We start from the raw sequence: 22009 nt of genomic DNA on the forward strand, positions 1-22009 counted from the left end.
ATCTTTGAATAGTATTTATGTAGACGTAATAAGATCAACATATCATTAATTTACCCCAAACCATGATCATAGGTTAGCTGCAGACACTAATGTAGTTATTTTCCAGAACACGTTACTTTCTTTAGGACTTTCAGTGGTCTGATACGAAAATAGATCCACGGGTATGAATATACTCCAACAATTACCATGCTAGGGTATGACTAACCAAAGATATTACTGCATCTTAAAATCTCTTTAGTATTCTATGCCATGCCTAAAGGACAGCGCTCTTATTTAAAAGGATGTCTCTTAGATCTCTTCCTGGTTTATAATGTTGCTTACGGATAAGAGGAAAGATGAGAATTATTACAATACAGTTTTATTCAATTTTCAGCACTGATGATTTTGTCTTTTTAAGGTTGCTGAAAGAGTAATAATAGCTAGGACTATCGTAAATAGCATTGTTGTTATTCTAGAGATTTAACCTCAGCATAAAGACAAAAACAGTCCATCTCTAGCAGGTCACTTGCTCTATCGAATTATGTAACTTCCTCTTCCTTTTAAAATCTCAGCCACATGACAAACCAGACTGCCCTAGACTCCTTATAATGTTAGCCTTCATTTTGGGACACATTTCTCTCCTTAGGTTTTATAGCAGCAAGATTATGAACAAAGTTGTGTTGAACAGTGAAGCTGCCACTTAAGACACTCCTCGGCTGACGTTCCTGGAACGAATATTTCTACTTTGCGGAGCTACCAAAAAATTTTGAAGCAAAGGTAAAGTGACTTTTGGCTTAGAAAAAGAAAAAGAAAAAGGGAGTTTCAATTGTCATTTGGGTCATTTGTTCGATTTCAAGGTTCTATTTGTTTACCTTTTTGCACTGGCCATGATGAAAAATACTTACAAGGAGAGAAATTTAAGTATATGTTAGCCTACTTGGTACGGGTTTCCTATTACAGAAAATATAAAGAGGTGATCAGTAATGTATAAGAATTTACTATAGTAGATTTGAAATAGCTGTGTTGGTAAAAGGAAACAGCTCTCTCTACATCGTGTTCATAACAATTGTTATAGGAACACTAAGTACAATATTTTGTGGCCACTTATATTCAGTTTAATTTTTAATAACATCTGGAATATTTAAGAGCATCTGGGTTCTGTTAAGAAGGTAAAAATCACTGATGTCTCTGAATACATCCACATTCCAGAGGAGATGTGCCACATTGATTTTTGGGTTGCCCTGGGTTTCATCATTTGTTGGCTGGTGTTTCTCCACCACAAAGGGCAGAACTCTTTCTGAATGTTAAAAATTGTATTTGCTTTTGACTGTGGAATTCTATTTGGGATTCCTCCTTAAGTTGTGGATACACACACCCTTAAAAAGGATGCCAAATCCTCTGTTCCTAGTTACACGTGGCCAAAAATGTTCCAGATGTTCAGAATCAACCGTATTCGTTGTATTTACACAGCCAGGAAAATGCGTAATTTCTGAACTGTATTCATATGGAAAACTATGATAGTTTCCTTCATTCTTTTAGTTTCTTGTGTGTGGATAATGAGACAATTGTATTAATATGACCTTTGTATCTTACCCTCTTCCTTCAGCTCTTGTTATGGTCCTTACCATATAATTTTACATGTAATCAGAAGTGGTCTTTTCTTCACTTTTCTTCCCTGTTGTTTCTTCTGTATTAATCGTTACTTCATCTTATAGAAAATTCCTGAGGGCTGGGGCTATGCTTTAAACAGTCCTTGATGCCTGGCACAATGCCCGAAGAACAGAAAAGTTTTCTGGAATTGTAGAACTGCTGTATTTTCCTGTTTCTAGGATCCACATTGTTTTTCACATTTTCACAACTCAGAACTTAAGATTTCCCGAATAATCAAGGTCAGTAGAATATTTCAGCTACCAGGCTAAAGAGCAAGTTGAGACAGTTTTCTTGGCCTGCTCATATGTCCCCTTTAGCCATGCTCAACAAGTACCGTTTGAACAGACTGTCATCTCTTGCGTTATGTGCATTCATAGCCCTCATGTCGCCAATCCTCCTCTTTTTGCTCAGGAAGACTGGCCCTGAGCTAACATCCATGCCCATCTTCCTCTATTTTATGTGGGACATCTGCCACAGCATGGATTGCCAAGCAGTGTATAGGTCTGCACCTGGGATCGGAACCAGTGAACCTCGGGCCACCAAAGCAGAACATGTGAACTTAACCGCTGCTGCATCACTGGGCCAGCCCCTCCAATGGTTACATTTTTAACTTAAGTTTGGATTCCTTGTTGTCGCTGAAAATAACTTCAAAAAGATTACGTAATGAAATGATTCAAAGCGGCTAGGAAAGAAGCAGATTGTCTGTGCAGTTAAAGGCAGCAAAACAAGGCCAGAAAGAAACGGGATTTCCTTATCTCTCCCTGCACGTATTTTAGGAGGTCTGGTTTCCTCTCTGAGGATTAGTCTCTCCTCCAGTGATTGACCCTGTGAAAGCCCACCGTCTGCAAGGGAGGCCTTCATCACAACAAACCAAACGTCTGTTAAAGAGGTGTATGAAATGAGCAGGGGAATCTTTCAGGTGCAAAATCTGGGCTGAACATAGGAGACTGGCAGAAATAGGTGTACTGTTATTACTTGAAGCCAAAGGTCTGCATAAAGATGCTCAGAAAGAGCAACATGGATGATCAGATTTTACACCTGTGGGAGAGGTGCAGCGATGTGGCTTCCTGACCAGAATCTTGGGAGGTTGAGCAGCCCTCTGAGCTATGCCCCTGGCAGAAAAGCAGCAAGTGTTCCATGTGCTTAGTACAAGTAAATCTCCTATTAAAAGCACAGAGTTGTTACTGGAACTCTTAAGAAGTAACAGGATGACATCCATGTTTTTATTCTTAAATCCTAAGAGCCAATGTAGGATGCGTGATCTACTCTACATAGTGGGAGCCACAAGTACTGTCATATCTCTTGTTTCTCAAATCAAGTTAGAATGGGTTCTCTATGGTCATATAGCTAATTTTTCCTGGTTTCCCCACTAGATCTGTAAAATACCTTTAGACGTTAATTTTCCACATACTAAAGCATATCCCTTCAGTTCAATTTACCCTGGAACCTCCCTCCAGAGTCCCTTCTGGGCAATTTGCTCTTCTGTCAGTGGCAGAGCTGTTTTCTGGGAACTTTCATTGCCCTCATTCTAGACCTTACCCCACTATTCTCTCCTATGCTGAGTCCCTGACTCCTGAATCCCCTCATTCAGTCTCTTATTTTGGAAGAACACATCCTTTAGTAGCTTCCTGAGAAAAGAAGCATGAGAGGTAAAATGTTTAAGGCTTCACATTTTTCAAGATTTTTTTCTAGATGATAAAAAGAAAGTAAAATTATGGAAGGTAGCAGATTGGAAAGCCAACCTTGACTGAAGAATTGGTGTTAAGATGTGAAAAGAGGAATATTTTATCAGTTATGGTTTGCTCTGAAGCTATTCTTATTGTTTTCTAGGTATAGACAGTTCTTTATAAAATCATATATGCATTCATTTAAAGCTTTGCATTCTACAAAAGCACACACTAAAAATAACGGGCCATATGGTATAAATAGGGTTAGGGGCAGACCATACTGCCCGACTGTATAACAAGAGCACCACCAAAAAAAATAACTAGGTATTCTTTTTTAAATGGCTCCATTTCCACTAGCAGCCTGCCCTGTGCAGCCTTTGACATTGACGGCTTGCACTTTCTTCTTTGAGATACAGGAACATTTGCTTCCTAGAGACCAGACTTATCAAAATTAAAAATCTGATCCAGGAGCCTTCATCATTTTTTTATTTTTTAAACACAGAGGGAAATATTTTTGCAACTTCTTTATCTGTCTTCATAGCTTCACCCAATGGCTTAACATTGGGAAATGCATAGCAGTTCTTGAAATCACTGACCCAGCCCTTGCTTTCACTAGAGGAAGGTACCTCTGTAGGATTTCTTTCTTAACATCTTCATATATTGCTGAGGCTTGCTCTGTAATTGTGGAGAAAGTTTGCTCCTAATTTCTTGGAGATCACATGCTGGGAAAAATTGCGTATGAACCAAAGCAACTTTGGCATTATTACTCTGATATCATCCCCCATTTACCAACTCTGTATGAGCTAATTCACATTGCCAAAATACATGTGGTGGCAGAACAGACTGTACATTTTGTTCTCTGAAAGGCTTTGGGGAATACACCACCCCTGGAATCCTAACACTGTTTTGGTTTGCCTTTTTCCCCATTTCCTCACACCTTTCTCCATGTTTCTTTTCCTTTTTTCTCTATTCCTGATTTTGTTAGGATTATGTTTAGCTGCGTACAGAAACCCAAAATAAAGTGGCTGAAACAAGATGACATTAATTTTTTTCACATAAAAGAAATCCAGAAGATTACTTCATGATCCAAAATTCCTGTCTGCTCCCGCCATCACATCCACCTTTCGGACAGAAGAAAGGAGGAAGAGTAGATGCACCAAAAGGCACAAGTCCCTCCCTTCTTTTATGAAGCCCTCTTAGAAGGTTCAGAGAACACTTAAATTATATCTTATTGGCCATATCTGGTTGCATAAGGGTCTAAGAAATATCTTCTTGGAGCCAAGCACATTTCCCAGGGTTCTGCTGTTGAAGAAGAGAGAATGGAAACTGTGAGGCAACCAGCGTTCTTCACAGAAGTATTATTTCTAAATATCTAATATGTATTGAGCATTTTTAATATGCTAGAAACTGTGTCAAAAATAAGTAAATCTTGATTTCTGTCATTAAAGATAAATGATAAGATGATGCGCAAAGTTAGTCTTAAGAATTCATAGTAAGTCGCGGAACTTAAGATTCAAGCCCAATCACGGAAGGGTGCCTTACCCAAAGAGTGCACTGCCAAAAATTACATTTGTTTAACATTCCTTTTTATAGAGAGAGATTGCCACTTACTTTACAGTTATTTCCAGGGACAGAAAAATCACCTTGAAGCAGATTTTTTTTATGTGGGGAAGAGCAAGAACCAACTTGGTTAAAGAGTTCAGAGACTTATTGGAGGAAAGAAAACTATACTCTAATCCTTGTTCTCTAGGATCTGAAGTGATGGAGATCTTCCAGAATCAACAAGGATGGCCCAGAGAAAATTTCAGGGCTAGGGATGGGAAATGGGGCCCCTGAGACTGAGTTACTGTAAATTTAGTGGGGAAGCCAGCTCTTATACGGAGTCAGAGAGAGAAGTGAAGGGATGGTTCATCTGAGTCCTGTGAGGCTGGGTCCTGGGACTGGACCTGGCCCAGTGTCCAGAAGTCAACTTGTGCGTAGGAGGCACCTGCACATCTGGAAGAGCAGGTTGCTTCTAGCTGTAAGAATTGGGCTACAGAACTGTAAAAACATAATCTTGGAGATTTCCTTCCCCTGTAGATCTGCAACCAAGAGCCTCTGGGGGAGCAGCCAGAGCAGAGGACTCAGCCAGTAAGACCATACCTTCCAACTGTTCTCAGGAATGGTTTCATCCGGGCACATGGCCCTTCTTTTGCTTGCTTCTTTTCCCCACATTCCTAAACAATATTCCGTCTCTCAACAGTCCCAGTTACATTCCTGGGCCACTTTCCCTTTCCAGCAGCCAACAGGACCCAATAGCATTGTCCTACTGGAGTGCAAACCTCCGTGGCTTCCCATCTGTCAGGTGACTGACACCTGTCCATTCTCTTGACTCTGGCGCAGGGAAGGAGGAAACAGGTTTACCTGAAGAGCTTTGGCTGGTTTGGCTGGGACCATCCTTCTTTGAAGACAGTATGGGGAATAGGTAACCCACACTCAAAGAATCACTACTGCTGGAGAAAGATGCCACCAGTGTTCATTTCCTCTCGGTGCTGTAACAAAGTACTAGAAACTTAGTGCCTTAAAACAGCACAGATCCATTGCCTTACAGTTCTGGAGATCAGAAGTTATGGGCTAGATTCAAGGTGTTGGCAGAGTTATGTCTCTTCTCAAGGGTCCAGGGGAGAATTCATTTCTTTGCTTTTCTAGAAGCTTCCTTCATTCCTTGGCTCCTGGGCCCTTCCTCCATCTTCAAAGTGCATCCCTCCAAACTCTGCTTCTGTGGCCACATCTACTTTTCTGACTCGAACACTTTTTCTTCTGTCTTTTAAGGACCTTTGTGATTACATTGGGCCCATCTTGATAATTCAAGATAGTCTTCCCATCTCATGATCCTTAACTTAATCATACCTGCAAAGTCCCTTTCGCCATGTAAATTAACATATCTTCAAGTTCTAGGGATTAGTACGTGGACATCTTTGGGAGGTCATATTCTGTCTGCCGCCCTCGAAACACACTCAATCTTTCCTAAATATAAGTGTTTATCAGCACATGTGGCCACTATGAAAACAAGAAACTGTTTAGCTTCTCTGCTTTGTATGCAACTCACCAAAGCCATATCTGACTCAAGTGGCAGGCCCCTCTGCTGCTGTGAGCACACTGAGGCAGGCCCTGGTTGAACAGACTCCTCCCCTGGGATGCTCAGAAGCACCTGGGTAACCGGCAGGGTGCTGAAAAGTGGCTTCTTGCCCTACCAGAAAAAAATGCTGAAGGAAAATTTTAGCCTAAAGCATGTGCAGAAGAGCTCTGATTGGCAGGCATGCACGGTTCATAGCAACTCCAAGCCTAAGTAAGTAAATACAAGAAGCAAGAGAGAATCGTTCGGATAGTTGGGAGAATTATTCATGGGGAGCTGGATATCAAGGAGTTATATTTACTCACTCTTCTCCTCTCTTTCCCTCCATGTGGACAAAGGGCAATCACAATCACCTCACAGGCAAAACACTGAGTGTGGAAACTGGAGCACGATAAGCAAAAAATTGCTTTAGGTGACAGATTTATGGAGAAACTGAAGGGCACTCAAAGACAATCAAGCTCAGGGCATATCCACACATCTGTCCTGAAAGAACTGTTTGAGGATATATTCTAGTAAACTAAACATGACTCTAATAAAAAATGACTCTAATAAAAAAATGGCTCAAAAAAGGGGACATATATGTGGGATATGAAAAATAGTGGTGAGTAAGACTAACAAAATATATAGTTAAGTCTAATTGTTGGCGTATAATGTGAAAAGAGCTAAAGCTTTAAAATGACAAAGTGGAACTTAAATTGCAAATTATCTCTACATAGGAGATACTGGGATATAAGGAGGAGGGAAATCAGATCATGCTCAATTTTTTCTTATATTTGGGATGATAAAAAGTTAAATACATGTGTTTAAAAATGAGTATAAGCACCATTAATATTGAAATTATATATGTGAATATATCCTATGCCACAAGAGAGAATGAAAATTAAATATATATAGGAAAAAAACCTCAATCCAACGAAGGCAGGAAAAGGATAAGGAATAAGAAAGAGTGATAACTGGGGCCGGCCCGGTGGCGCAGCGGTTAAGTTTGCATGTTCTGTTTCTCTGCGGCCCAGGGTTCACCAGTTCGTATCCCAGGTGCGGACATGGCACCGCTTGGCAAAAGCCATGCTGTGGGTAGGCGTCCCACATATAAAGTAGAAGAAGATGGTCATGGATGTTAGCTCAGGGCCAGTCTTCCTCAAAAACAAAAACAAAAAAAGAAAGAGTGATAGTTGGAAAATAAAAAGTAGGATGGGTATATATGAAAAACCAAAATAAGCATGAAGAAGATAATTTCATTCTATTAAAAGACAGAAGCTCTCATACCGGGATAAAAACAAATTTCAGTTCCTTGATATTTAAAAACCACGCATTAAAAATAAAAAATGACAAGAAAGAATGGAAAAGATATTCAAGGCAAATAGTAATATAAAGAAGATAAGTATAACAATATAAAAATAAAACTAGAGTATATGGCATAAAGCTTTATTAATAAGAAAATCATTCCTTAATCATGAACCTGTATGTACCTACCAACACAGCTTCAAATGTACAGTGAGCAAAAATGGCCAGAATGATAAGAAGGAATTGACAAATCCTCAGCCATAGTAGGAAAATTTATTATAACTCAGAAATCAAAATATCAAACAGAATAGTAAGGATATAAAAACTTTTAATGTAATTAAAAATTCTGATTAATAAAAGAATATAGAACCCTATGCTTAACATGTAAAAATATATACTTCATTGTGAAATCCACATGGAATACTCACCAAAATTGATGATATATTAGGCCACACTGGAAAATCTTAAAAAAGCCTCAAAAGCAGAATTCACGTAAGACCACATTCTCTGACCACAATGCAGAAAATGTGGAAATTCACAACAAAATCATAAAAAATCAAAATAAAACACACCCCCTCCATTTGGAAATTTACAATCACCCTTTTAAATAACTCTTGGGTAAAGAAAAAATAGAAACAAGGGTTCTAAATTAACTATCTTAGGGTATTACTTTTCCTGTATCAATTAAATATATTAAAAAAACACATACCAAATATTGATAGTTACTAACCATTTTTTTTTTTTAAAGATTTTATTTTTTCCTTTTTCTCCCCAAAGCCCCCCGGTACATAGTTGTGTATTCTTCGTTGTGGGTTCCATGTCCGCGCCCAGGATTCGAACTAACGAAACACTGGGCCGCTTGCAGCGGAGCGCGCGAACTTAACCACTCGGCCACGGGGCCAGCCCCAGTTACTAACCATTTTTAACAAAATCAACAAACTTGATTCTTATCATTCATTATTTGGGTTAGATTCCAACTTTACTTGTTTGCTTGGTCCTTATAAATTGTTGTTTACGTAAACTTACAGAAACAATTTCATAGTAATCTACTGAATAAACCAGAATAAGCATTTGCAACTTTATTATGTGCCAGAAAGATTTAGGTAAAAAAGGAAAATTCACTTTGTCAAAATGAACTATCTAGGAGCTAAGCCACAAATTGGAGAATTAAGTAATTAATTCTGTAATACTGAGTCATACTGAATCTGCGGATGAAAGGATATCTGGTAAATATAACTTAAGATTCTGTAATCTTTTAAATTGATCCTTTAATTTTATTTTCCTTTTCCAGTATGTTTTTCCTAATTCTATTGCTCTTGGTGATAGTAACTACTCTTCAAGGCTGGAGTTCCATGTATTTAGAATAAGAGATTCTTCCCTCTACTGATAAGTGGCATGACTTTTAACTATCTGATAAATCCTTATATTTAGGAAAGATTGAGGGTGTACCTGCATTCTCTTATAGGGTGGCCTCTATGTGGAAAACCAAGGACTCTAATTATTAAAAATGCCTGATGATAGGTTTGGGAGGTGTCTGTGGGAAGACACTGAGCTGTATGGGAGCAAACCCAACTATAGAGACGTGATCAAACTCTTCTTTGAAGTAATTGATAAGCGTAATCAACGTATTGAAATAGGTAATATTGATAAATGGTATCTACACAATAGACGTTAAAACAATGTCTAGATGACTGATGTGTGGGCAGAGTGAGAAAATATAGCAGAAAGCATCTGACAATATTCAAGTATAAATTAAATATTTGTATCAGCAAAGCAAAATATTTAGTAAGTGCTCACTGACACAATTCTGAGTGATAGAATGCATGGAGAAATTCTTCTTTTTCAACTTTGTATTATATAATGGGAATACCATGTGGAAACATATTCATTGCAGCCAATCATTAAAAATTCTGTGGACTAGAGAAACATGCAAAATTGGAATAAGAAAGCGTAGAACACAATAAAGTCTGACCTGACTGTAGGAATGGACAGAGTGGGAGGGAGGCTTGAGGTGAGGACAGTGGGGTAGAGTGGGGACTGTAGAAATCTTTGGCCAGGGTTCAGCTGTGCATAGCCCACAATGCAATGTTTTTGGAGCCGTCAATATCTAGCTATCTTTATAGGTTAACTTATCCAACATAACGCCTGTGCGCAATCAACAGGCATCGTGGACCAGGTCTAGACAACTAGTGGAATGACGAAACATATTCAGATAAATTGGAAAGTAGTGTTTTATAATGAGTCATGGTATGCTAAATATGTTTGTCACACAAGAAGCAGAATTGATAAAAGCAAGATAATTCATGAGAGATTAAAAATATGCCTCAGTTCTAGGGTATGATGTCAGAGTCCCATGGTATGTAAAGATGTAACATCTGCTCAGGAAGTTTCCACATCCACGGAAGTATCAGTTCTCTATTTTTCTTCTAACCAGATGTCTTCAGTTTTTAACTTATCCTGGTGATTCACGCCCTCCCTTTCCATGCTGCTAATGCTGGAGGAGATTTTCCTGGCTCAGTTTGGGAACCCTGGCAGTCTGTCACTGCAGCTCCTGAAAAATATCTGCCTTTGCTCCAAGCCTAAGGGACAGTGGGGGGTTGTCATACCACTACTGTTTGGGAAAATACTGGGAAGTTCTTGTATTGGTTCAATGAACAATGAATGTTGATTCAATTAAAGTAGTTAGTGTTGTTATCAATATTGCTTTGAGAGCTACAGCCTGTGAGTCTATGGAAAGTATCTCCTCATTGGCTGAAGGAAGATAGAACACCTCAAGAGGACAATTTGATGTTTGGATCAAAACTTATGAGAGCCAGAAACAACATCATTGTCTCCACTGGATTAAAATTTAGATAATTTTTATCAGTTTAAAGCCCAAATAAAACAACATTATCTAATGGTATATAAAAAGTCAATACAGTATAGAGTCATAAAGTTATTCATTAAACAAACCTAACAACAGGGTAGACACATTGCTAAATTGGTAACCAGTTTAGAACTCATAAGTGGTGCTCTCTAAGCAGCTGGGCAAAGCCACCCATGCATGACAGCCCTGCCTTTGGATGTCATTATTTCACTAATTTTATGTCGCAGCTGAGCCAGACAGCAGCTATTTTCTTCTACTTTGTCTTGGTTAATGGCCAAATACAAGGATTTATCATGCCCTAAATAGGAACCCATTGATTTCCAATAAATAAGAAGTGCTGAAAAGTAGAGTATGCCAAGGAGTCTTTAGAAACTGTGTCTTGCAAGCTAAGCTTCTTGGCAATTTGCCGTGTCACAATACTTCCTTCATTTGAGAGAAAAAGGTAGACTACGTAAATTGTCCCTTAGGAGAGCTTGGTTCCACAAAATTTGAGGCTATCCCTTCCCCAAGAGGAAATGTATATAAATTATAGCAAAGGAGGAAAACAAAAACATAAATTGTGTTGCTGAATCATCATTGCTTGCTCTGAGTCATGGAAATTGACTCATGCTTGCTGATTTAGACCATATCTTTTAGAAAATTGAGAAAATCTGTCTTTCAGTGCTCCTGGTGACAAAATAAAAAGTTATGCAATTAAATATTATCACTGCCAATTATCTCCAGTTGCAATAACGAACTTGTCCATGAAGATACCTCTTATGTTTGTGTTCCTCCTAAGACATGAAAAGAGGAATTTCTTCGCTGTACAGAGTTCTGAAACGATGTTGGTGAAGTCTAAAGATGGTTGAGAAATCAGAGCAGAGAATGTCCAAGTACTTAAGTGATCTTCAGTAGAAAAGAAATAGGACTATCTTGAAAAACTGTTTCACCTGAGACCTGTCTCTTGGCATTCTGAATCTCATTGCCTTATGAAAAAATTTGACTTGGGTACTGTGAAAGAAAAAGAGTGTTTCTTCAATCTTTGGTCAAGAATAACTTTAAAACAAGGCTAAAATGTTATTCAAGAGAAAATATAGCCTTAAAAACAAATATTATAAAACTAAAAAGATTGAAAACTAGACATACAATTCAGGAAGACAAAGTGTATCAAATAACCCCAAAGAAAACAGAAGAAAGGAATCAATAAATACAAAAGCAGAACTTAATGAAATAGGAAACAAACAAAAAATCTAGATTTGACCAATATAATCAAAAGCTTATTTATTGAAAAACTCACTAAAATAGACAAATCTGATTAAGAAGAAAGAGAAGATATATATAAACAACAGTAGAAGCAAAAAAGGGATATAACTACAGACAGAGATTTTTAATGTTATGAGAAAATTCTATGTACATCTCTATCAACACACTTGGAAATTTAGATAAAATGATTACAAACCCCCCTACCCACCCAAGTCTATCAGGGAGAGTTGAGGGTGGAGCCTTATAAGCTGGAGCAGTTGTCATCCGGCCTCATGTCATCTCTGGTTCAGACAATCATTTTGGTTCTTTCTCTGATTGTTTGTTAGGTATAGTGTTAGAGCCCCATCCCTGGGGGATCTCCTACCAGCAAGCCCCTCCTTATAACCCACCCTCAGCTCCTGCTGACTGAAGTCTCATCCTACATAGACCCTCCCTATTGGAGCCATCCCCCTCCATCAGACCATCCTTTTGGGCATGTCCTTTTCAAGATGACTCAACACGAGAGAGTTTCTCTGAGGCTATATTGGGCCCTGCCCAATTATAGAGGTGTTGGCTGCTTCCTATGAAGTCTTCTGTCTTCTCTGTCACCCCAGTGGCTCCAGCAAGTCTCTTAGCTGTGTCATCCAAATGCCAGGGGGCACATGACAAGCTCCTAGAGTAGTTCTCTGAAAACCCCTGATTTGGTTTGAAGGGAGACGGGAAAGCTCCTCATCCTTCCACCCTCTGGAAGCACACAGCACACCGACAGTTGTCACCAGAGAAATCCTCACAGCCAACCTCTCGAAGAATTTCCTCACTTCCGCTAAAACCTCTAAAATACTAGATAAAATAAAATAAGTATCCTTTTAAATGTTCAGCTAAGCATTGTTTTCTTGTCAATCCTTTCTCTTTGGATGCAGCCTTCTGAGGGTCCTGGCTTTCTATGGCTCAGGTGTAGTGCTCCCCCTTGCACAAATCAAAGAAATTCCAGTTTCCCCTCAATATTCTGATTTTCCACTTTCACCTTGTTTTGCTCCTGAGCATTTCCTCTCCTTTCAGTCTTTCAGCAAATATTGCATGCCTGTTATGCACCAACACTCTTCCAAGCATTTGGAATATAGTGGTAATTAAACCAGACAAAGATCACTGCCCAAAATGTTAAAACTTCTAGAAGAAAATATAGAGGATATATATCTATATATCTATATCTTTATGACCTTGGGATAGGATAGATTTATTTAATCAAGATGCACGTAGCAGAGATTACTTTTTAAAGGACTTAAAAATTCGACTACATTAAAATGAAAGTCTTTGTATATCCAAAAAACCCCACATAAACAAAGTGAAAGGATAAATCACATATTAGGTCACATGCAATTCACATAACACTCAGTGAATTAGTATGCAAACTATGCCATGAACTACCAGAATTCAATAAGAAAAAGGCAAACAACCCAATAGAAAATTGGATAAAGGATATGATAGTTCACTGAGGAGGAAGTTCAAATGATCAGTACATATGAAAATGATGGTAAGCCTCACTAATAAACAGTAAAATGCACACTTACACTGAAATGGGACAGCATTTGACATTCATAAGACTTCAAAATTATACAGTTGGACAATAACAAGTGTTGTTGAGGCTGTAGGGCACTGGAACATTCATATACCACCCGTTTGGAGAACAGGTGGCTATTCTGGTCAAGTTGAAAATGCAATACCTACAAATGAGCAATTCTTCTCCTGGCTGTATATACCCTTCCACCGTGTTCCTCAAACTATAGGATTTGGCTCACTGGTACATGGTGAAATTAACTTCATGGTACAAGGCATGTCCTTTTTTAAGGAATGGAATGGAATGGGAAAGAGTAGAATTGAATTCAATAGAAAATGAATAATTAGAGTAGAAAGCGTTAAATAAGGGTAATTATTTTTGGAAATTATAACCTTTGTTACTTTGTGTGTGTTTGTGTGTTGGGTCATTTTATACAACATTTCTTACTGTGTTCTCTAAAGAAAACTTTTGTAGGGTTGTAATATTTGGGAAACACATCCTAAAAAAAATTATTCATTGCTTATCTGAAATTCAAATTTAACTGGGTATCCTGTATTTTTATTTGTTAAATCTGACAACCCTAGTTTGCATATGTGCACAAAGAGAAAGACATACTAACACTGAAATAGCAAAAGAAAAAAAGTGTAAACAATGTAAATGACCACCTCCAGGAGGAGGGATAAATAAATTTAGTGTGTTCGTTCAGTACAACACTAAGTTGTCGTCAAAATGAACTAGCAATACACGTGCCAGGCAGGATGAATCTTAAGAACAATGTTAAGAAAAGTAATTTGTAGAGAGGTTCATACAATGTGAAACTTAAATACATATATTAAAAGCCTGAACAATATTATATATTTAATAGAAAAATATATATGTATGGCAAAGTAAAGCTAGTACAGATATAATAAAAATCAAACTCAGGATAGTGAGGTGCTTCAGAGTATCAGAGGAGAAAAGAATTAGGGAAGCATATATAGGGGCTCCAATTGTATTGGTAATGTTGTATTTCTTTAAGTGGGTAATGGGAACATAGGTATTACTATAATTTTTTTGTGCTGAAAATATTAAATTTAAAATGAAAATACTCTATGATCATCTTAATAGATACTGAAAAAGCATTTGCTAAAATGGAATACTCATTTTGATTTTTAAAATGATTACTAATCTAGAAATAAAAGGAAACTTCTTTAATATACATATAAGAGTAAAATAACAATACATTTTAATATATTCATGAACAAATAAATATGTATTGTATGAAATGAAAATTTTATTGAAGATTAGAAGAAAAGGCCTAAGTAAATGGAAATTTAAAGCATATTGCAAGATGAAAAGAATCATCGTTGGATGGTTATTAGCACGTGGAACTGCCTTGATGCAAAGACTCTAAGGCAACTACCTTTTTGAAGACATCACATTGGCAAAGAAATCTCAAGCCTGTTCTGCAAAATTCTTTGATTTTTTTTGAGCCCTTAAAGACACCTTCAGGTCGCCTGACTTGGAAAAATGATGTACAATTCTCAGGGTGGACATTCTCCCTAATGCTTACATCAAATGTGGCCACATAAGACCATGAACAAGTAATATCCTGCCACAGAAGGCTCAAGGACTAGAGTGTTAATCTCTGAGAACAGAACCAAGGGTATCCAGATAGGCTTTTCAAGGAACTGACTCTACTGCGAGGTTAGCAAGTATTTCTACCTCCTACCCAGTAGGATTTAATAATTGTTATAGACCTGTGACTGCTATGTCTCACCCATTCTTCCCTTACCAAATGAAAGTGTCTTTTGCGATTATTGCCGTTCCATTCAGCCATTTAAAGGAGGGTATTGGGTAGACATGGGAGAGAGTAGGCTAACTTGCATTTTAGTTGACAGGCTTGCTAGACCATGAAGACCCACACCTGGACACAACAGAAATGGCTATACATCACCCCAAGATGTTGGATTTTGAGCAGAATGAAGTAACTTAATGAGACTCTGGATTATTTTGCTTGGAAAGGAGGTGAGTATGTTCTCTATATTTGAAGAAGGATAACTTTGCAGTGGGGAAGCCTGGAAGATATCATCTTCATCAAATGATCAATGTTAACATCATCAGTGACAGGACAAGTTGAAGTTGTGCCTCTGATAAAACATAACAACAAGAACATAGCATCACTTCTGTGATATTTCTGCCAGAGATGCGTAACATGAATCTAGAATAACCTTTAGAAAAATCTAAATCAAGGGACAGTCTATAGAATAGCTAGCCTATAATATGGAACACTGTCCAAGTCATGAAAGTCAAGGAAAGATAGAGGAAATGTTCTAGCCTGTTCCAGATTGACAAAGACAAAAGTGACATGACTATCAGATGCAGCATGAGATTCTGAACTTAATCCTTTGGTTTTAAAAGACAATTTTGGAGACAATTGGAAAAACTTGAATGGAATCTGAGAATTATTTATTTCCTGATTTCGAGGATTGTTCTGATAATGTCCTTATTTGTAGGTAATATACACTTAAGTATTTGTAGGTGATGGGGCATGAGGTCAGCAACTTCCTCTCAAGTGGCACAGGAAAAAAAATTCTTTGCGCTGTACTCCCTAGTTTTCTGTAAATTCAGGACTGTTTCAGAATTAAATAAAATGAAAACTTTATAAAGAGTTACATTACTATTAACTAAGAAGCAAACAGGCCAATACGACCAAAAGTGTACAGTGGAGGTTTGGGGTTAGGTGGGGGGAATGAGAGATGGAGACCATATCAGAATTTTTTTACCTGATTCTCAGTTTCTGATCCATTGTCCACTTGATAATGACATTAGAAAATATTTTTTGGTCGCAATAGAAATTAAAAACTTCAAATTTACAAAAAATATGCAGGAGGAAAAGGGGAAGGTTTGGGGACAGTGAGATGCATTGTTCCCATATGTAATTGCATCTGTCTCCAGGATTTAACAAAACCAAAGTGACCATATGGGATCTATATATGTACCGACCATGCATTTGATTATGTGTTCCAATGTGTAGCATCTTCTCAAATTTTTCAGAGCTTCTAAGAAGCTGTTCCTAGGACTATACTGGATAAAATATGGCACCTAGAACCAGATGTGAGTTCAAATTCTTGCTTTAGCACTTACTGGATTAGTGGATTTTCTTCATCAACTTCATCATTTTATAGAAAATTGGTTAAATGAGGTTGTCAGTCTTTTCTAGTAAAAGTTATGGTGATGATAAAGCTCCACCACCAGATTGATTATTGCAGTTTTATAGTTACATGAGATTTCAGCTTCAAATTACAAAAAAAATAGAGCTTTAAAATATTATGATTAAAATTAGACATATTTAATAGAACCAGTAGACACAGAGGATTCACATATGTAGAAATTAGTATACTTTTGATTTCAATTAAAACAAAATAAAACAAAAAATCAAATTAGCTTAGGCAGAATAAGGAATGCATTCACTTTTTTACCTTAAAACTCCAAGGGAGGTGCGGCTTTAATGATGTTATTTTGATCCAGTCTTTCTCTGTCTCTTGATGCTGTTTTCTTAGGTAAGCTCTCTCCTCCTCCATTCTTAGGCAAGCTGGTGGAGGAGATACAATGACTTTCTGTTTTTCAATCCTTACATCTCACTCTCTCAGAAACATTACAGAGAGAGAGATTCTTGTTCCACTTTGTATAAAATTCCAGATACTGTGTGCCATTGAACCATCTTGTATCACAAACTCATCTCCTAACCAACCACTATAGCTGGGGGGATGAAAATTATTGGCCAGAACTGGGTCATGTGCTCATATCTGAACCAAATTCTATTGTTCACTGTGCTGATTATCTGCATCTGAATTAAAGACCCACATCTGGAGCAGTTTCAGTTATCTGTGTAACAAACTGCCCTGAAGTTTAATGGTGTCAAGCTTTATTATATGCATGATTTTGTGGTCAAGAATATGGACAGGGCATGGAAAGCATGGCTTATCGTTGCTTCAAAATATCTGAGGCCTGATCTGATGCTGGAGAGAACTGGGACATTTCAACTAGGACCATATGGCTAGGACCTTGGTGTTGACTTCTAGCTGGGTTTCTGGTTAATCACCATATTTCATCAGCTGGGGCTTGGAATATCCCAGATGGATTCTCCATTCATATATCTAATGCCTACGCTGGAAGAGCTGGGGCTGGCCAGGCATCTATCTTTCCTTCAGGCCTTCTCATGTGGAAGCTTGAGTTTCTTCCCAGTATAGCAGTCTCAAAGTAGTCAGATTTCTTATATAATATCCAGCACTCCTCAGAATGAGTCTTCCAAGAGCCCTGGATAGAAACTGTAAGGCTTCTGAAAACCTAGACTTAAAAGTCCCAGAACCTCACTTCTGTCACATTATATTGGGCAAGCAAGTCATTAAGGCAGCTCAGGCTAAATAGGAGGGAAATTAGTCTATATCTCTCAACTGGAAGAGTAACAAATTGCAGCCATTTTTAATCTACTATAGAAGCAATTGATGGAGTCAGCCTACCTGAACTATACAGCTTGAATGGAAAGGGATAATTCCCCAAGGAAAAAAATTGAGTTCCATTGTCAGAAGAAAGTGAAATACCAAATGTGTATTACATATATGGCCATGTCAGTGGTATTAGGATAGACTGACACTGGATGTGTTTGAATGTAGGACTGAGAAACCTCTTGGGAAGTATTGATGTGAGAGAGTAGAAGCTCAAACACTCAGTCAACAAGCAAACTATTCTTTGACCGCGTCTTTGAGGATCTTATACTAGATTCTTGGAAGAGGAGATTCTGCTCTTTAGCTGGATAAGAAGATTTTCTATTAGACATGGGGAGTGCAAAGTGGAACAACTTTATATCTTGTGAATAGCATTTGGTAAAATTGTGGATGGAGGTTAAGCAACCTTGCAGCCCAGATCAAAGACTGACAAGAAGCTACAGCAAGAGGACAAAACAGCCTGGACAGAGAGCCAGACTAACCTATACTCCTCTGTATGGGGCAACCTGGGAGCTAGATATTCACAAGGCCAGATGGGGGCAGGAAAAGAACTAATAGCAAATGATAAGTGATGCCTCCTATCCCTTGGGCCTTCTGTAACACTGCAGTTGGGACACATCCTGCTTTCATTTCCAGATACTTAATCAATGTTTCTTCCAATGGCCAAGGTTAGTGCCTAGAACACAGAGTTAGTAGAGTTGGGAGGAATTTGAGGTGTGTGTGGAGCAGGGGGTATGGTGTTGGAGAATGGAACAGGAAAACCCATAATTCACAGGGTGGAATATGAACCAGGAGAACACTGTTTTATTATTGGTCTTTGTCTCCTGAACTCCTAGGCAAGTGTGGCCTGGAGAAACTCAGATTATATGTAGAAGTGTAGGAAAAAAAGAAGAAAGATTGCATACCCATTTTCCCATTACCCAAAATTGACTATTCTTAGCTTGAAATTTAAAGATCATCATTAATTTACTCAATTTGTTGGAAATGTTATTTATATTCACCTATCTGAAAGTAATGAAGATTGCTAAGGTATTTTCTCCTCTTATGTTTTGGAATAAATGGGAAAAGGGAGAGTTTTAAATCCCAGCTTAAAATTCTCTTAAAACCTTAAGCTAAAAAGCCAAAGTCTACTGTGGGTCAGTATTTATAAATAATTATAAGCAGCTAAGGATTGGAATTATTATAAGACATTTATACTCACTTCTTTCTGTCTCAGACTGGTAAAGGAGGGGTGGGAAGTGGAGGGCTAGAAGGCAAAAGAAAGACGCACATGGTTTCACTTGGCAGTCAGCTGACTAAACCTTCAGGTGTTGGTTAGATTCTTAAAGGATAGACATTTAAGTACTTTATATAAAATATCTTTCCAAATAAGTGCCAATGTTTTATGACACATTACTCCCTTCACTAGTTTGGGTAAAATTATACCAATATCACTTTTATGTCTCCAATTAATTGCTTAAGTACCCAACCATCTAAATTAGAAGGACATCCAGTACCCTCTTGTAAGCTCTTCTCATCAACAAGATATAAGAAGTGTCCACTTAATCCAAAGGGGTCAGGCTTGTTCCCAAATACCATAAAGAGAGACAGTTACAAAATCCCATCTGTTTGCCAGTGGATTCTAGTTTTAAAATATTGTTGCCACATATAATGGCAGTATTAAAAACTGGTTCCAGGGGCTGGCCCCGTGGCCGAGTGGTTAAGTTCGCACGCTCCGCTGCAGGTGGCCCAGTGTTTCGTTGGTTCGAATCCTGGGCGTGGACATGGCACTGCTCATCAAACCACGCTGAGGCAGCATCCCACATGCCACAACTAGAAGGACCCACAACGAAGACTACACAACTATGTACTGGGGGGCTTTGGGGAGAAAAAGGAAAAAAATAAAATCTTTAAAAAAAAAAAAAAACTGGTTCCAACTGACAACACGAAATGCTGACAGGGATGTGGAGCCACAGGAACTCTCATTCGTTGCTGGTGGGAAAGCAAAATGGTATGGCCACTTTGAAAAACCAGTTGTCAATTTATTACAAAGCTAAATATAGTCTACCATACAGCCAATAATTGTGTTCCTAGATATTTTCCCAAATGAGTTGAAAAGTTGTCTACAAAAAAACCTGTTTACAAATGTTTATAGCAACTTTATTCATAAATTTTTTACCCGAAATTGGAAGAAACCAAGATATCCTTCAATAAGTGAATGAATAAACAAACTGTAGTACATCTGTAGTGGTCAGGATTCTTGGAGAAACAGAACCAATAAGATATATATTGTTGACTAAGGAAAAATTCACTATAATTCAAACAGCAGACATTTATTTGGGTAATTAGAATTGCAATTTGGGAGACACAGATCCAGGTAGAAATGCAAAACATGTTCCGATTACAGGAGAGGGGCTTCAGGTTTTTTGGGAAAAGGGAAGGATGAGGGGAGTTGTATTAAAGAGTTCACTGCTGCTAGATGAGATAAGGCTAGGTTTCACTTCATTGATTGGCTTGAGATTCGATCATCAGGCAAAAGGCTAGATTTACACTTCATTGATTGGTTAGGAATTCGGTCATCAGCAAAGTCCAGTTTTATCAGTCCTTGCAAAGAGACTATTCTTGTCCTTACTGACTTCTTGGACTGTCAGTAGTTTGGTCTAGTTTGGAAGATAAAGAGAGTAAGATGTACAAGGCAATTCCTCTGAAACGGCTGATCTGGCCCTATTTTAATAAGGCTCCATGTCATCTTTCACATTTTTCCCTTTTGATCAAGATCTTTCTCTGAAAACATCATTGATCAAACACTGGAAAGCATTGCTGATCAACTATTGGAAAGCATTGCTGATCAGCCATCACAGCATCATTAGTCCCTTGTCACCAGGAAGGCTTATTCCCAGTATGTCATGTCCCATGTAGGAGGGAAAGTGGTTTCCTTAGGAACCTTTAGGCCACATCTGAGCAACAAGAGTACTAGAGCAGTGGAAGTCTCTACCATCAAGTTATTTTAAGGGTAAACATCTTCTGTGGTTTTTTGAAGTTTCTCATGTGAAGTTTCATAAGCCTTAATAATCATTTCAAAGCTCTGAGCGACCATTACCCAGGTGGTGTTTTTATAACATTGACCTATGCAGAGGAGACAAAGTTTTACAACAATGAGAATTCCTATAATAACAAACAAAATGCTAAGTTCAAATTGGAAAATAGATCTGAGCCAGGAGGCAATGCCTGAGGGCAGCCAGCTAAAGAAATCAAAGAACAATAGGATGTCAGTGGGCACAGCATTTAACCATTCGGCTTGTGCCCACATTCTGTCAAGTTCTGTCTCTACCTTTCCAGAGGTGTTTACCTAAGGAAAGCAAGAGGTATTTACAGCAGTTACAAATGTTACCTCTTAAATCTCTGTTGATTTAATTGGTTAGGCGAGAAGTTCTAGACACTTAGTGCAATGAATTAGGGGAGGAATGGTGGAGAGATTGGTAGTTAAATGTACCAAAGGATTTGCTAGATTCATGTACTGAATGGGGCTTCTGATGATAAACTCAATAGTCAGAAAGATTTCCCCTATTTGTAACATATTGGGAGATGCAAATAAGAATATTGTCTGTCCAAGAAAGAGAAAGTAAGGTAAGAAGCAACAGTGAGTAAAAGGTATACCATGCCTGATCCAGCCACCTTGGGAAAGCTGTCTGCCTCAGATGTTGGCAGCTTCTTCTCGTAGTCAGTTTGATTTGGAAGTCCCAGCGTTTGTACAGGACCAGATCTCAGGTGGAACGTTTTTTGGTTGTGAGATGTCTCTCCAAGGTTCAGTGCCTTCTAGTTCTGCAGCAGTGTTGGAGCACTTGGTAAGGTCCTTTCCAATGGGGCTCGAGGGCTGTTTTCCTCTGATGATGGTTCTAGAATACCTAGTCACCAAGCTCTAGACTGTGACCAACAAGATCCTTTAAATTGGAATCCAGGAAGATTCTTTAACCTGTTGATGATAGACTTAAGCATAAGGCATTAGAGACTTACAGTAGCTGGTCACATTAGCATAAGACAACAAGGGATCAGCAGAAGGTTTTGTACCAACAGACACTGATCTGTCCATATGAAGTCAGTTCCTGTTTCCCAAAGAGGATACTGCGGACAATTGGTGAGACCAAAAGCAATACCTTCGGCCAGGGGAGTCCAGTCTACAGATATATAATAAAATCTCAAAGACAA

The 22009-nt window shown here is 38.3% G+C and overlaps 1 protein-coding gene and 1 long non-coding RNA gene across 3 annotated transcripts in view; one reads left to right on the forward strand and one right to left on the reverse strand.

The window, feature by feature from the left end:
• The window catches only part of CYP7A1 (cytochrome P450 family 7 subfamily A member 1), a 54120-nt gene that overhangs the window by 4983 nt on the left and 27128 nt on the right, over positions 1–22009 (forward strand). Inside the window, exon 2 of one of the 2 annotated variants that reach the window (XM_070630545.1) lies at positions 626–756. The gene's annotated coding sequence lies outside the window, so the exon portion shown is untranslated. Of the gene's footprint in view, positions 1–549; positions 757–22009 lie in introns of those variants that run through there. The other variant, XM_008539327.2, reaches the window with a different exon arrangement.
• Positions 16794–21714, reverse strand: LOC139085052 (uncharacterized). Its single transcript, XR_011543045.1, has 3 exons — positions 21461–21714; positions 19026–19070; positions 16794–16911 (listed from the first exon to the last, which is right to left on the reverse strand). It is a non-coding gene; the product is annotated as an uncharacterized lncRNA (long non-coding RNA).

The sequence above is a fragment of the Equus przewalskii genome, chromosome 8 (genome assembly GCF_037783145.1).
Source record: "Equus przewalskii isolate Varuska chromosome 8, EquPr2, whole genome shotgun sequence".
Lineage (NCBI taxonomy): Eukaryota > Metazoa > Chordata > Mammalia > Perissodactyla > Equidae > Equus > Equus przewalskii.